Genomic DNA, 12,221 nt, shown 5'->3' with positions numbered 1-12,221 from the left:
GCAAGTATAATCACCATTGCCTTTGCTTGTCCTTTACTTGGCTTCTTTGTGCAGAACAGTTAGAGTACATAGCAGTGATGGACACTTCCTCATGCCTGGCCAAGGCTGTTGATACCCACAGAGTGACCAAGCAAAGATGAGTTGAAACTGAGTTACCAGAGCATTGTGGAACCTCAGCCAAAGGAATCTGTGGCCACTTTATGTATAGGAGCTAGAAGAGGAATTTCATGTGATGAGGATTGTTTTCTTTTTTAAAGATTTGTATTGATTTTAAAGGCAGGGTTACAGAGAGAGTAGTGGAGACAGAGAGAAAGAGATTTTCCATCTGTTGATTCATTCCCCAAATGGTTACAGTGGCTAGTGCTGGGTCAGATAGGAGCCAGAAGTTTCTTCTGGGTCTCCCATATGGGTACAGGAGTCCAAGTACTAGGGCTATCTTTGGTTGCTTTCCCAGGCCCATTAACAGAGAGCTAGATTGTAAGTAGAGCAGCCGGGATTCGAACCTACACACCCATATGGGATACCAGCATCGCACGCAGTAGCTTTACCTGCCATGCTGCAATGCCAGCCACTGATGAGGGCTGTTTTGATCCCAGATCTTCCTTGTAAATATTCTGTGTGTTAGGGCCAGCTCGGTCTCCTGGGAAAGAGGAGGCCTTTCTGAGCCTCCAGGTGGTTTCCTTAATTCTGAAATGACAGAAACCCCCCAGACTGCCAAATCTGCACCGTTTCGCAGGAGGCACTTCACTGTATAGTGTTCTGTGTGCTTCTGGTCAACTCTGATCCATCTTGAGAACCTTGTGAGAAGAAAGTGTATGTTCTTCCTGAAGTTTTAAAGAAGTATGGACTCTTCCTCAGGCGGCAGGCTTCACACCCTCCCCCTTTCCTCACAACATCTGTAGCCCTAAATCTGAGCAGAGTGGGAAGTAGTGTGCTACAGGCTGTTTAATAGTGGGAGCAAATCTGTGTCTTGTAGAAGTAGAGATCACCATTTCTTACTCTGGGGTTTTGGATCTCTAGGAATTCACTAGATGGCTTTCTTGGGGTCTTCAGAAGTATATGCTGTAGTTTGAGTAAACCTGTTTTCCTGGGTAGACTCCCAACGGAAAATGTGCCTTTAAAAAAGGTAAAATCCACTTGTGTATGGCTCTGGAATGTCACTTCAGTGTCACTACAGTCCACATTTATTCTTGCTGTTGCCTGGCTCCCAGGGCTCAATTGTCCATAGCTGCCTCAGTGACCTTGTGCAGCCTAGAGACATACATCAGTGAGGTAAAGATGTATTGTGCTTGGTGCCCTTCAGTCTCCAGGCATTCTTTACTGATTTTAGTAAGTTTTTATATTTGAAAAAACTACTCTAAAACAGAGAAACTTGGAAAAAGGTAATTTTGGTCTGATGCAACGTTCTAGTTGTTTGTTATTCATAAATAGTGGATTTTCTTTTTTACTTAGTGTCTTTCATTACCTGTATGCATAAAAGCTAAAACGTTGATGTATTCTTTATCAATGTCAATTGAACTTAATTATGAAGTATTCATGTTATTTAGACATAATAAGCATAAGAAGGAAAGAACAGTATGTTTTTGGCTGTTGGTAATAGTAATCATATATAAATGAAGAGTCACATGTTATTCCTTAGGCTAGTTCTGACCAGATATTATTATTCTATTTCAGAGTTGACATTGCTTCAGCATGAGTATTTGGGATGTCTCCATAAGCCAAGGGCCCTGCTCAGTGGCAGAGGGTTACTCGTATTCCTTTTCTGCTGGTAAGCCAGAGGATGCGGGCTAACTATTCAGAAGGAAGGTAGTCCCAGTACATACGAAGCATTTACTTTCCATTCTTCTAGTCCTAGGAAAGGAAAAGAAACAGGGTTTGGAGATAGGTCTTCTCCCTAGTTTTTTTTTTTTTTTCAAGTGACAAGAAAAGTGCACTTAAGCAGGAGATGGGAATATCAAGACTAAAAGCAAGTTTACCAGGATTACCATGGATACTGGTGGGATAGTGAGCAGAGCAGCCTGGCTGTGTGGGCAGAGAAAAGTCTCATCAGGTACAAAATAAATATCTGATTGTCTGAATGGTGTGTTGGTCCATTTTTATGCTGCTATAACAGTCGAGACTGGGTAATTTATAAAGAATAGGGAGGGGGCTGGTGCTATGTCGTAACGGGTAAAGCTGCCCCCTGCAGCGCCAGCATCCCATATGGGCGCCAGTTCAACTTTCAAATAAATAAATAAATCTTTAAATAAATAAAAGAACAGGGAGTCCAAGATCAGTGTACTGGCTAGATTGTTGTCTTTTTTTTTTTTTTTTTTTTTTTTTTTTAATTTTTTGACAGGCAGAGTGGACAGTGAGAGAGAGAAAGACAGAGAGAAAGGTCTTCCTTTTCCGTTGGTTCACCCCCCCCAATGGCCCCTGCAGCTGGTGCACTGCGCCAATCTGAAGCCAGGAGCCAGGTGCTTCTCCTGGTCTCCCATGGGGTTCAGGGCCCAAGTACTTGGGCCATCCTCCACTGCACTCCCAGGCCACAGCAGAGAGCTGGACTGGAAGAGGAGCAACCGGTACAAAATCTGGTGCCCCAACCGGGACTAGAACCCGGGGTGCCAGCGCTGCAGGTAGATAGCCTAGTGAGCCGCAGCACCGGCCCAGCCTACAGCACCTGGTATTCCCAGGCGGTCTCCCATCCAAGTACTAACCAGGCCTGGCCCTGCTTAGCTTCCGAGATCAGACGAGATCGGGCACGTTCAGGGTGGTAAGGCTGTAGATTAGATTGTTGTCTATTGGGGGCTGCTCTCTAATTCCCAGGTAGTGCCTTGTGGCTGCCTTCTCTGGAGGGGAGGAGGACTGTGTCCTCCCTCACATGGCAGAAAGGTTGAAGGGCATTGATGAACCTGTTGATCTCCAGCCATTCTATAAAGTTGCTGATTCCATTCATGTAAGCCCTCATAACCTAATAATTCTCAACACTGTCGATCACTCTGTACTTCTCAGTACTGTTGCATTGGGTATATAAGTTTCATCATGAATTTGAGAGAGAATACTATATTCAAACCATGGAAAATTGTATTTGAATTTCAAAGTAAATTGTCATAGATTGTTAAATCTTAGCAAGGAAGTTACGAAACTGGTTTTTGGGAAAATTGGCCTAGCAGAGGTACACAAGGATATTGAATATATTGGAGGAAAAAGAGACTGGCAGTTGAAAAATCAGATTTCATTGCATGAGTTCCATCACCCAGCAGTGCTGAGATATCATTATTTTGAGAACACAGATGAAGGACTATTGAAGGGATAGAGAAGGAGTAGTAGGCTCTTACCCCTCTTATTGTTACTCCAAACTGAACTGAGGCTCTTCAAAATTAGACTGACTATGCAAAATCATCCAGGGAAAAAATAACAGGAGGTTTGGAAGGCACGGGTAACATCAGGGTTAAATCTCATACCTAGCTGTATGTCACATTGTCACCTTTAAAAGAAAGAACTGGCCCTTCTTTGTCCAACACACCCAAGCTGTTATTGATTTCAGGGACACATGCATACCCAAGCTGTTATTGATTTCAGGGACACTCTTCATGTTTCTCTTGGTCCTGAATATGGACACCAGATACCTGGGAACGTCCTGCAATTTTACTTGACTTTGCTTTTCATCTTGAGAATAAATGTTCCCTATTCCGTGGTCCAAATCTGTTTGTAGCATCTTCCAAGAGTGACAGTGGAGGTGAGGGCAACTTGAGGGGCTGATGCCAAGAGGCCCCCGTACCCTGTTTCCTTAATTTTATATTTGAGACCAGGTGTCCCCATAATGACTTCAAATACCTGTTGTGAAATTAGAGCCTAGGTGAAAATATTGGGTGCTTCTACCTTGACTTAGAAACTGTTCTGGCTTTGTATTCATCAAAGGCCTTCTTCACAGTAGTTCCAAGTTGTGAAATGGGGGACAGGAGTAGTGGGTAGAGGAAAAAAATGTTCCATGAAGCTTGCTCAGCTGAGACACTATCCCCTCTGGCTCAGCCATATCTCGTAGACAGAGTCAAGAAGTGAGGAGCAGATCTTTGTTTTATGTGACTCTAGCATGACCCTGTGGTCATGGGTTGCAGAGGGGTGGGGATGTCTAGACAGAACTCTTCTAGAAGCACTGCTACGTGCTTTGGGAGTCTTCATGACTTCCTGATATCCTCATCTATAGGCTTCCAGCATCCTGGGGATTCCCCAGTTGAATAGACAGATGGCCTTAGATTTCAGCTTATCTCTAAAAGCAAACTTCCCTGCTTCCATTGAGTAAGCCCCTGGTTAAGTTAGATGGTGCAGTATGGTAGGTTTATTGTCCTCTGGTCGATTTATTTTCCTCCCCCATACCTGCTAAATTTGTCTACAAATTGTCCAGATAAACCAATGCCATTTGAGTCTAGGTTTAGCAATAGACCAGGTCCCAGTGTTTACACATTGCAGGATTATATCAGAAAAACAAATTAAATAGTGTTCAATTAACCAGACTTTATATATGACATTAGTGGAGGGGACAGCGTCAGAGCTGCAATGCTTCTTTTCCCATGGCTCTTCTGGGTAACTCCCCACATTACACATTCTGCTGTGCCCATTTCAAGACTTTAATTCACCTTAGACTTCCAACCCAATCATCTCCCTCAGCCGTAGCAAATAATTTTCCTACTCCAGTAAATGATGAACATAAACTTCCTTAACCTTCTTTCACCAGACCTTCTCCAAGTGTACCTGTTGTCCCCTCTCCTGCCCATTCCAATGGGAGATGTTTCCTTATTATCTGAATTTCTCTCCCAGTTCATTCCCTGTCCTTTTTAAGGCCTTGCTCCACTGATTCGCCTCTCATATTTTCTACTTTCCCATCCCATTACCTTTTTCTCAATTGATGTTTAAACATACCTGACAACATTCAACTCTGTTGTCCTCATCCTCTACCCCGTACATTTATCCTTGATTGCCAATTCTTGTCTGAGTGGCTTCTATGTACTGAATCCCATTACTCATGGCTCTGCAGCCTGACTTCTACCCCAGCACTCCTGATGGCCTACATGTTGCTAATCCTAAAAACACTTCCATCATCATATGTGATTTAGCGTTTACACCATGGACAATCCCTGTAGCCACTCTTGTTGGCCACCAAACTGGCATTCCCCACTCAGTAATCTTCCTTCCCTCTGAACTCAGTTCAGTCTCCTTGGCCAGCTCTTATGTTCACTTAAGTAAGACCACTGCTCATGGCTCACTCTGTTCTATACCACTTCTCCTCTGCCTCAAGCAATCTTGTTGTGTGTGTGGTTGTTTTTTTTTTTTTTTGGACAGGCAGAGTTAGACAGTGAGAGAGAGACAGAAAGGTCTTCCTTCCACTGGTTCACCCCCGAAATGGCCACCACAGCTGGCGTGCTGAGCCGATCCAAAGCCAGGAGCCAGGTGCTTCCTCCTGGTCTCCCATGTGGGTGCAGGGCCCAAGCACTTGGGCCATCCTCCACTGCCTTCCCGAGCCACAACAGGGAGTTGGACTGGAAGAGGAGCAACCAGGACAGAATCCGGCGCCCCGACCGGGACTAGAACCTGGGATGCCGGCGTCGCAGGTGGAGGATCAGCCACGTGAGTTGCAGTGCCGGCCACAATCTTGTTCTTTCCTGTGGCTTTGTTTGCCTGCTAGTGACTCCCAAATCTACACCAAGACCTAATTACTGAGCTCTAGGATTGTAGAAGCAATAGCATTTGCACCTGGGATGTCTATACCAACATGGCCTGTATGAAACCCATCATCTCATACTGCCACCAAACACCATACTCCATAAAAACCGGGATCTCCCCTCAGCTCTTCCTCTACTTTACCTCACAAAACGGTGTTACAGTTGTTTTTGCTCAAGCCAGAAACCTTGGATTTATTGTGGATTCCTTCCCTGCCCATCAGTCAACAATCACCAGGTCCTTCTGTGTGAACAAGCCATTGCTATGTCAGAAATCACCTCAGAACAATGCTTTGAACCAGCAGCTTTTGCACAGTTTTGGGAGTTGGCTCAATGGCTCAGCTGCTCTCTGAGCCTCACTTGTATTGCTGCCTTCTCTGAGCTTGTGCCTGGACTCATGGGACTTCTGGGTCCCTTCACCTGGTCTTTGATCTTCATAGCTTGGTAGTTGGTCTCTAGATTCCTTCTAAGAGAAGAGGACAGTGGCAGGGGCCCAAGCACTCGGACCATCATCTGCTGCTTTCTCAGGCACATTAGGGAGCTGGATCAGAAGCGGAGCAGCAGAACTCCAACTGGGTCTCCAATTTAAGTTTCCAGCCTTTGCAAGCAGTAGCTTAACCTGCTGTGTCAGAACATGGGCTCCTCTAATCTTTCCTATTTCTAAGGTACAAACTGCTTCTCAGGAAGGTGTGCCCCTCTATCATAACATTCCAGTGCCCTGTATTTTCTTTTTCAACATTGTTATGTCAAGCAGTCTTCTAAAGAGCCACATGATTAACTCATTCACTCCTCACGAATGTTTTGATTCCCATTTTACAGGTGAGGGAGCAGGCACATAGAGGCTCAGTAATTTGCCCTGCAGCGAGAAGTAGCAAGTTAGGCTTCAAGCCCCAGCAGTCTGACTCCAGGGTCCATGTTTTCAACCACTCTGCTGTGTACGCTTCATGGTCCTTGTAGGATCACTTGTTTAGCAGCTGCTTTCCCTCGTATTTAATTTCAGTAGGGGTCGGAAGTATGTCCAACTTTATCACCACTGAAATCCACCCTGTTGATGTATCTTAACGAGTGATTGTGGAACATGTTTTACATTTCTTGTGAAAAAAAAAATGATTCTTACACACTTTATAGGTCATCTGATCATTAGAAATTGGTCATTAGACTTCAGTGGCCCAAATAAAAAGTTAGTGTGGCTCCTGGCATTATTCCTAAATTACTTTCTGAATCTTTGCAGCTGCCTATAGAAAGTAAGTTCTGAGAGCCAGAGTTCCCACCCTGTCATCCCCACCTCCGCCCCAATCCAGAGGCCCAGGGCTTCAAATCCCTCTTTGGCTCAGAAAGAATGGTCTTGGCTGGCACCCCAGCTCACTAGGCTAATCCTCCACCTAGCGGTGCCGGCACACCGGGTTCTTGTCCTGGTCGGGACACCGATTCTTTCCCGGTTGCCCCTCTTCCAGGCCAGCTCTCTGCTGTGGCCCAGGAAGGCAGTGGAGGATGGCCCAAGTGCTTGGGCCCTGCACCCCATGAGAGACCAGGAGAAGCACCTGGTTCCTGCCTTCGGATCAGCGCGGTGCGCCTGCCGCAGCACGCCAGCCGTGGCAGCCATTGGAGGGTGAACCAACGGCAAAAAGGAAGACCTCTCTCTCTGTCTCTCTCTCTCACTATCCACTCTGCCTGTCAAAAATAAAAAATATATATATATAAAAAAGAAAGAATAGTCTTGACAGTTGTTTGCCAATCATTCCGCTTGGTTAGTTCACTCCTTGATGCAACTGTTTATCATGCCTCATGCCCACTATGGCCAAAGGCGCCAGTAAGCCAGTGGTGAGCCCAGGACACTGAGTTGAGTGATGACAACAAAATTCATCAAGTGCTCAAGTCCCATTGACACCTCCCTCACCAGGCTGAGAAGTGCCTGGGGGAAGGGGTATCGTGCTCTGCTGATTGGCTGGCTCCTCTGGCCTTGGCCAGCTGTCCACAAGGAGGAGTTTGCAGTCCAATGCGCTGGGCCCAGGACAGATTGAGTTGTTTTTTGTTTTATTTATTTATTTATTTGAAAGAGTTACACAGAGAGAAGGAGAGGCAGAGAGAGAGAGAGAGAGGTCTTCCATGCACTGGTTCACTCCCCAGTTGGCCACAATGGCTGAAGCTGCGCCAATCTGAAGCCAGGAGACAGGATCCTCTTCTGGGTCTCCCGTGTGGGTGCAGGGGCCTAAGGACTTGGGCCATCTTCTACTGCTTTCCCAGGCCATAGCAGAGAGCTGGATCAGAAGTGGAGCAGCTGGGTCTTGAACCAGCGCCCATATGGGATGCTGGCACCGCAGGCGGCAGCTTTACCTGTTACACCATAGTGCCGGCCCCAGATTGAGTTTTGTTTTAATTGTCCCTCCCTCCTTGGAACTGAGGAGTTCTGAATTCACATCCCATATTTGCCACTTAATTAAGCTGTCTGATGTTGAGAAAGTTAAGGTTTCTGAACTTGAGTTCCTCAGTGGTCAAGAGGAGGTAGCATTAGGGGTGGTATGGGAGTTGGATGACGTGATTCAAGATCACTGGAGGGAGTTTCTGAAACGTTAACTGTTTGCTACATCTGCAGCCAAGTCTAACAGAACTGGACTCTGAGGAAAACCCAGCTAGCCTTGTGGGGCTGCCTTGTGGGGTGCCTCCCCACTCCTTTGCAGTGTAGGTGTCAGCTAAGAGAATAGTGTTAATCCTACCTCAGGGACTGCCTGAGAGCACTAGCCTGAATTAAACACCAGTCAACCTCCCAGTAGTACAGGTGGGAGTGAAATAAAAGAAATTCAGTAAATACAAATCCATTACAAACAAAAATGCTACTCTCAATTCCTCAGGGAGACCACCCTTGGCTGTAGAAATCCTCTTCTGGGTGCCATGATGAGATGGCAAACAAAAAGGATGATGGTTGTCCAGACTTCAACTTTTGTTCTAAGAGATCTTCTGCCTTGAAAAATTTACACTTGCCTTTGGGTGTTGCTGCTTTCAATTGAGATGGAAAGCTTTGGTGTATATGAGATAAGAAAGGGGAGGAAGGAGAGGTACCTCAAACTCTAGTCTTTTTCAGAAGCAGTTGTTAACAGCAAGCACCAGAAGGAGCACTGCTCCTCAGAAAACAAATAGGAGTCTTCTTGGGGGTTGCTGCTTGTCAAGGAGTTAAAACATTGTTCTGACTCCTAACAGTGTAGACTAAACTAACAGTTTGTTGACAAGGATGCTCAGAATTAGATTAGCCACTTGGGAAGACAGTACCACATTGACATTCTTCTGTAGTCTGGTGTGTTGCATGCCCTCTGTTTTAATGACTGGTTAAGAGCTCAGAAAACATCTTTACCACCGTCTCTTCTTTTTTTGAACTATCTTTTTTTTTTTTTTAATTTATTTGACAGATAGAGTGAGACAGTGAGAGAGACAGAGAAAGGTCTTCCTTCCATTGGTTCACCCCCCAAATGGCCACTATGGCCGGAGCGACGCTGATCCGAAGCCAGGAGCCAGGTGCTTCCTCCTGGTCTCCCATGCGGGTGCAGGGGCCCAAGCACTTGGGCCATCCTCCACTGCCTTCCCAGGCCACAGCAGAGAGCTGGACTGGAAGAGGAGCAACCGGTACTAGAACCCGGTACCCATATGGGATGCTGGCACTGCAGGCAGAGGATTAACCAAGTGAGCCATGGCGCTGGCCCTTGAACTATCTTTTGAAATTTTGTTCATTTTATTTGAAAGGGAGGGAGAGGGAGAGAGAGACAGACACCTTTCATCTGCTGATTTTTCCCCAAATGCCCTCAACAGCTGTCCCTGGGCCAGACGGAATCCCAGAGGCTAGGCCTCAATCCAGGTTTCGTGTGTGGGGGCAGGGACTCATTCCTTGGGCCAACATTGGAAGTGGAGGCTGAGCTGGAACTTGATCCCAGGCACCCCAGTATGGGACGCAGGTATCCTAACAGTGCTTGATCTGCCGTGCTAAACATCCACTTCTATTTTTTTTAAATATTTTATGTATTTATTTGAGAGGTAGAGTTACAGAGGGAGCAACAGAGAGAAAGGCCTTCAATCTATTGGTCCACTCCCCAAATGGCTGCATTGGCCGGAGCTGGCTGATCCAAACCCAGGAGCCAGGAGCTTAAGCATTTGCACCATCCTCCACTGCACTCCCAGGCCACAGCAGAGAGCTGGATCAGGAGAGGAGTAGCCGGGACACAAACTGGCATCCATTTGGGATGCTGGCAACACAGGTGGAGTCTTAGCTTACTATGCCACAGCACTGCTGCCCCTCCTCCTATTTTTCTAAACTTTGACTTTTTTTTTTCTTTACAGGCAGAGTGGACAGTGAGAGAGAAAGGCAGAGAGAAAGGTCTTCCTTTGCCATTGGTTCACCCTCCAATGGCCGCCGCGGCCAGCACCCTTTGGCCAGTGCACCGCACTGAACCAAAGCCAGGAGCCAGGTACTTCTGGTCTCCCGTTGGGTGCAGGGCCCAAGCACTTGGGCCATCCTCCACTGCACTCGCTGGCCACAGCAGAGAGCTGGCCTGGAAGAGGGGCAACCGGGACAGAATCTGGCGCCCCGACCGGGACTAGAACCCGTGTGCCGGCGCCACAAGGCGGAGGATTAGCCTAGTGAGCCGCGGCGCCGGCCAACTTTGACTTTTTTATTGAATTTATTTTTAGTTGATGTATACTTTACATAGAGTAGAATATAAATATATTATGTCTTTGTAATACAAATAAACCAATTCCATGAACTTTGATACCAATCCAATCCAATCCAGATACAGAGAAATTTTTCACCCTTAAAAGTTCCCTCATGTTCCTTTGCAACAAATTCTGCTTTCTCCATCCCATCTCCCACGTAACCACCATTCTGATTTTTGTTTTGTATTTTTTAAAAGATTTATTTTATTTATTTGAAAGACAAAGTTACAGAGAGAGGTAGAGACAGAGAGAGAGGTCTTCCATCCACTGGTTCACTCCCCAGATGGCTACAACAGCTGGAGCTGCACTAGTCCAAAGCCAGGAGCCTCTTCCGGGTCCCCCACGTGGGTGAAGGGGCCCAAGGACTTGGGCCACCTTCTACTGCTTTCCCAGGCCATAGCAGAGAGCTGGATTGGAAAAGGAGCAGCTGGGACTCAAACCGGCGCCCATATGGGATGCCGGCGCTTCAGGCCAGGGCTTTAACCTGCTTAGGCACAGTGCTGGTCCCCTGATTCTTGTTTTTGAAAGATTTTATTTATTGAGGCTACTGTGGTATAGCTGGTAAAGTTGCCACCTGCAACACAGGCATCCCATATGGTCACCAGTTTATGTCCCGGTTATTCCACTCTTTTTTTTTTTCTTTTTTTTTTTTACAGGCAGAGTGGACAGTGAGAGAGAGAGACAGAGAGAAAGGTCTTCCTTTGCCGTTGGTTCACCCTCCAATGGCCGCCGCGGCCTGCACACTGCGGCCGGCGCACTGCGCTGATCTGAAGGCAGGAGCCAGGTACTTATCCTGGTCTCCCGTGGGGTGCAGGGCCCAAGCACTTGGGCCATCCTCCACTGCACTCCCTGGCCACAGCAGAGAGCTGGCCTGGAAGAGGGGCAACCGGGACAGAATCTGATGCCCCGACCGGGACTAGAACCCCGTGTGCCGGCGCCGCTAGGTGGAGGATTAACCTGTTGAGCCACGGCGCCGGCCCTCCACTCTTTTTTTTAAGAGTTACAGGGAGAAGTAGAGACAGAGAAAGAGAGAGAGGTCTTCAGCTGCTGGTCCACTCCACAAATCGCCCCAACAACCGGAGCTGTATTGATCTGAAGCCAGGAGCCAGGAGCTTTTTCCAGGTCTCCAGAGTGGGTTTAGGGGCCCAAGGACTTGGGCCATCCTCCACCTCCACTGCTTTCCCAGGCACATTAGCAGGGAGCTGTATCGGAAATGGAGCATCCAGGTCTTGAACCACTACCCATATGGGTGCCAGTGGTGCATGCCGGGGCTTTAACCCACTTTACCACAGTGCTGGCCTGCCAGCTATTCCACTATAGACCTAGCTCCCTGCTAATGGCCTGGGAAAAGCAGTGGAAGATGGCCCAAGTGTTTGAGCCCCTGCCACTTTATTCTCTTTCTTTATTTGAAAGGCAGAGACAGAGAGTTCTTCCATCCACTGATTCACTCCCTAAATCCCTAAATGGCCACAACGGTCCATGGTGGGCCATGCTGAAGGCAAAAGCCTGAAGCTCCATCTGGTCTCCCACTTGGGCAGCAGGGACCCAGTCATTTGGACCGTCCTCCACTGCTGGTTTTCCAAATGCATTAGTAGGAAGCTTGATCAGAAATGGTGCAGCCAGGACTCGAACTGGTAGCTTAACCCACTGCACCGCAATGCCGGGCTCCACCAATTTTGACTTCTTTTTTTTATTTTTTATTTTTATTTTTTGACAGGCAGAGTGGACAGTGAAAGAGAGAGATAGGGAGAAAGGTCTTCCTTTACCGTTGGTTCACCCTTGAACGGCTGCTGCGGCTGGCGCACCGCACTGATCCGAAGCCAGGAG

The 12,221-nt window shown here is 47.2% G+C and overlaps 1 protein-coding gene and 1 non-coding gene across 2 annotated transcripts in view; one reads left to right on the top strand and one right to left on the bottom strand.

The window, feature by feature from the left end:
- LOC100339723 (ATP-dependent RNA helicase DDX19A) overlaps positions 1 to 12,221 on the top strand; it is a 41,002-nt gene that overhangs the window by 1,192 nt on the left and 27,589 nt on the right. Inside the window, exon 2 of the mRNA XM_089320470.1 lies at positions 1,675 to 1,768. The gene's annotated coding sequence lies outside the window, so the exon portion shown is untranslated. The remainder of the gene's footprint in view (positions 1 to 1,674; positions 1,769 to 12,221) is intronic.
- On the bottom strand, positions 2,648 to 2,766 carry LOC127491405 (5S ribosomal RNA). Its single transcript, XR_007920071.2, has one exon. It is a non-coding gene; the product is annotated as a 5S ribosomal RNA (ribosomal RNA).

This window comes from Oryctolagus cuniculus, chromosome 18 (genome assembly GCF_051225735.1).
Source record: "Oryctolagus cuniculus isolate XC-2025 breed Fujian yellow rabbit chromosome 18, ASM5122573v1, whole genome shotgun sequence".
Taxonomy (NCBI): Eukaryota; Metazoa; Chordata; class Mammalia; order Lagomorpha; family Leporidae; genus Oryctolagus; species Oryctolagus cuniculus.
The sequence above is the reverse complement of the archived record's forward strand: the minus strand, read 5'-3'. Positions and strand labels throughout refer to the sequence as shown.